Genomic DNA, 4,320 nt, shown 5'->3' on the forward strand with positions numbered 1-4,320 from the left:
TAGGTCGTGATTTTAACATATAACTAACGAGTGTAAGAGTAAGGAAAAAACTTGTTAAAATTTCCACTGAAAAGAAGAATATTTTCAATTAGGGGGCCATTTCAACAAATTTTAACCCAAAACCAATCTTCATATTCATTTCTCAGTAGTACAAATTGATTGTGACTAGTGGCAAAAAATATTCCGAGATTGGTCCGGGCCACATTTCACAAAGGGGTACCACTATCAGAAATGTGAGATTTTCACTATTTCGATTAAAACGATCGTTAGTGGAAGAAAAATAATTTTTCTCTCAACGTGTCCAAGAGAAAAGTGATGCACAACGGTCTTGGCTAGGCCCCCGTTAAATTTCATGATCTTTGGAGATGTGCAGGTCGAGATTTTAACATATAACTAACAAGTGTAAGAGTAAGGAAAAAACTTGTTAAAATTTCCCCTGAAAAGAAAAATATTTTCAATTAGGGGGCCATTTCAACAAATTTTAACCCAAAACCATTCTTCATATTCATTTCTTAGTAGTACAAATCGTTTGTGATTAGTGGCAAATAATATTCTGAGATTGGTCCGGGCCACATTTCACAAAGGGGTACCACTATCAGATATGTGAGATTTTCACTATTTCGATTAAAACGATCGTTAGTGCAAGAAAACTAATTTTTCTCTCAACGTGTCCAAGAGAAAAGTGATGCACAACGATATTGGCTAGGCCCCCGTGAAATTTCATGATCTTTGGAGATGTGTAAGTCGATATTTTAGCAGATAACTAACGAGTGTAAGAGTAAGGAAAAAACTTGTTAAAATTTCCCCTGAAAAGAAGAATATTTTCAATTAGGGGGCCATTTCAACAAATTTTAACCCAAAACCATTCTTCATATTCATTTCTTAGTAGTACAAATTGATTGTGACTAGTGGCAAAAAATATTCCGAGATTGGTCCGGGCCACATTTCACAAAGGGGTACCACTATCAGAAATGTGAGATTTTCACTATTTCGATTAAAACGATCGTTAGTGCAAGAAAACTAATTTTTCTCAAAACGTGTCCAAGAGAAAAGTGATGCACAACGGTCTTGGCTAGGCCCCCGTTAAATTTCATGATCTTTGGAGATGTGTAGGTTGAGATTTTAACAGATAACTAACGAGTGTAAGAGTAAAAAAAAACTTGTTAAAATTTCCCCTGAAAAGAAGAATATTTTCAATTAGGGGGCCATTTCAACAAATTTTAACCCAAAACCAATCTTCATATTCATTTCTTAGTAGTACAAATTCATTGTGACTAGTGGCAAAAAATATTCCGAGAATGGTCCGGGCCACATTTCACAAAGGGGTACCAATATCAGAAATGTGAGATTTTCACTATTTCGATTAAAATGATTGTTAGTGCAAGAAAACTAATTTTTCTCTCAACGTGTCCAAGAGAAAAGTGATGCACAACGGTCTTGGCTAGGCCCCCGTGAAATTTCATGATCTTTGGAGATGTGTAGGTCGTGATTTTAACATATAACTAACGAGTGTAAGAGTAACGAAAAAACTTGTTAAAATTTCCACTGAAAAGAAGAATATTTTCAATTAGGGGGCCATTTCAACAAATTTTAACCCAAAACTATTCTTCATATTCATTTCTTAGTAGTAAAAATTCATTGTGACTAGTGGCAAAAAATATTCCGAGATTGGTCCGGGCCACATTTCACAAAGGGGTACCACTATCAGAAATGTGAGATTTTCACTATTTCGATTAAAATGATTGTTAGTGCAAGAAAACTAATTTTTCTCTCAACGTGTCCAAGAGAAAAGTGATGCACAACGGTCTTGGCTAGGCCCCCGTGAAATTTCATGATCTTTGGAGATGTGTAGGTCGAGATTTTAACATATAACTAACGAGTGTAAGAGTAAGGAACAAACTTGTTAAAATTTCCCCTGAAAAGAAGAATATTTTCAATTAGGGGGCCATTTCAACAAATTTTAACCCAAAACCATTCTTCATATTCATTTCTTAGTAGTACAAATTGATTGTGACTAGTGGCAAAAAATATTCCGAGATTGGTCCGGGCCACATTTCACAAAGGGGTACCACTATCAGAAATGTGAGATTTTCACTATTTCGATTAAAACGATCGTTAGTGCAAGAAAACTAATTTTTCTCTCAACGTGTCCAAGAGAAAAGTGATGCACAACGGTCTTGGCTAGGCCCCCGTGAAATTTCATGATCTTTGGAGATGTGTAGGTCGAGATTTTAACATATAACTAACGAGTGTAAGAGTAAGGAAAAAACTTGTTAAAATTTCCCCTGAAAAGAAGAATATTTTCAATTAGAGGGCCATTTCAACAAATTTTAACCCAAAACCATTATTCATATTCATTTCTTAGTAGTACAAATTGATTGTGACTAGTGGCAAAAAATATTCCGAGATTGGTCCGGACCACATTTCACAAAGGGGTACCACTATCAGAAATGTGAGATTTTCACTATTTCGATTAAAACGATCGTTAGTGCAAGAAAACTAATTTTTCTCTCAACGTGTCCAAGAGAAAAGTGATGCACAACGGTCTTGGCTAGGCCCCCGTGAAATTTCATTATCTTTGGAGATGTGTAGGTCGAGATTTTAACATATAACTAACGAGTGTAAGAGTAAGGAAAAAACTTGTTAAAATTTCCCCTGAAAAGAAGAATATTTTCAATTAGGGGGCCATTTCAACAAATTTTAACCCAAAACCAATCTTCATATTCATTTCTTAGTAGTACAAATTGATTGTGACTAGTGGCAAAAAATATTCCGAGATTGGTCCGGGCCACATTTCACAAAGGGGTACCACTATCAGAAATGTGAGATTTTCACTATTTCGATTAAAATGATCGTTAGTGCAAGAAAACTAATTTTTCTCTCAACGTGTCCAAGAGAAAAGTGATGCACAACGGTCTTGGCTAGGCCCCCGTGAAATTTCATGATCTTTGGAGATGTGTAGGTCGAGATTTTAACATATAACTAACGAGTGTAAGAGTAAGGAAAAAACTTGTTAAAATTTCCCCTGAAAAGAAGAATATTTTCAATTAGGGGGCCATTTCAACAAATTTTAACCCAAAACCATTCTTCATATTCATTTCTTAGTAGTACAAATTGATTGTGACTAGTGGCAAAAAATATTCCGAGATTGGTCCGGGCCACATTTCACAAAGGGGTACCACTATCAGAAATGTGAGATTTTCACTATTTCGATTAAAACGATCGTTAGTGCAAGAAAACTAATTTTTCTCTCAACGTGTCCAAGAGAAAAGTGATGCACAACGGTCTTGGCTAGGCCCCCGTGAAATTTCATGATCTTTGGAGATGTGTAGGTGGAGATTTTAACATATAACTAACGAGTGTAAGAGTAAGGAAAAAACTTGTTAAAATTTCCCCTGAAAAGAAGAATATTTTCAATTAGGGGGCCATTTCAACAAATTTTAACCCAAAACCATTCTTCATATTCATTTCTTAGTAGTACAAATTGATTGTGACTAGTGGCAAAAAATATTCCGAGATTGGTACGGGCCACATTTCACAAAGGGGTACCACTATCAGAAATGTGAGATTTTCACTATTTCGATTAAAACGATCGTTAGTGCAAGAAAACTAATTTTTCTCTCAACGTGTCCAAGAGAAAAGTGATGCACAACGGTCTTGGCTAGGCCCCCATGAAATTTCATGATCTTTGGAGATGTGTAGGTCGAGATTTTAACATATAACTAACGAGTGTAAGAGTAAGGAAAAAACTTGTTAAAATTTCCCCTGAAAAGAAGAATATTTTCAATTAGAGGGCCATTTCAACAAATTTTAACCCAAAACCATTATTCATATTCATTTCTTAGTAGTACAAATTGATTGTGACTAGTGGCAAAAAATATTCCGAGATTGGTCCGGGCCACATTTCACAAAGGGGTACCACTATCAGAAATGTGAGATTTTCACTATTTCGATTAAAACGATCGTTAGTGCAAGAAAACTAATTTTTCTCTCAACGTGTCCAAGAGAAAAGTGATGCACAACGGTCTTGGCTAGGCCCCTGTGAAATTTCATTATCTTTGGAGATGTGTAGGTCGAGATTTTAACATATAACTAACGAGTGTAAGAGTAAGGAAAAAACTTGTTAAAATTTCCCCTGAAAAGAAGAATATTTTCAATTAGGGGGCCATTTCAACAAATTTTAACCCAAAACCATTCTTCATATTCATTTCTTAGTAGTACAAATTGATTGTGACTAGTGGCAAAAAATATTCCGAGATTGGTCCGTGCCACATTTCACAAAGGGGTACCACTATCAGAAATGTGAGATTTTCACTATTT

This window comes from Cannabis sativa, chromosome 4, assembly GCF_029168945.1.
Source record: "Cannabis sativa cultivar Pink pepper isolate KNU-18-1 chromosome 4, ASM2916894v1, whole genome shotgun sequence".
NCBI classification, from domain to species: domain Eukaryota; kingdom Viridiplantae; phylum Streptophyta; class Magnoliopsida; order Rosales; family Cannabaceae; genus Cannabis; species Cannabis sativa.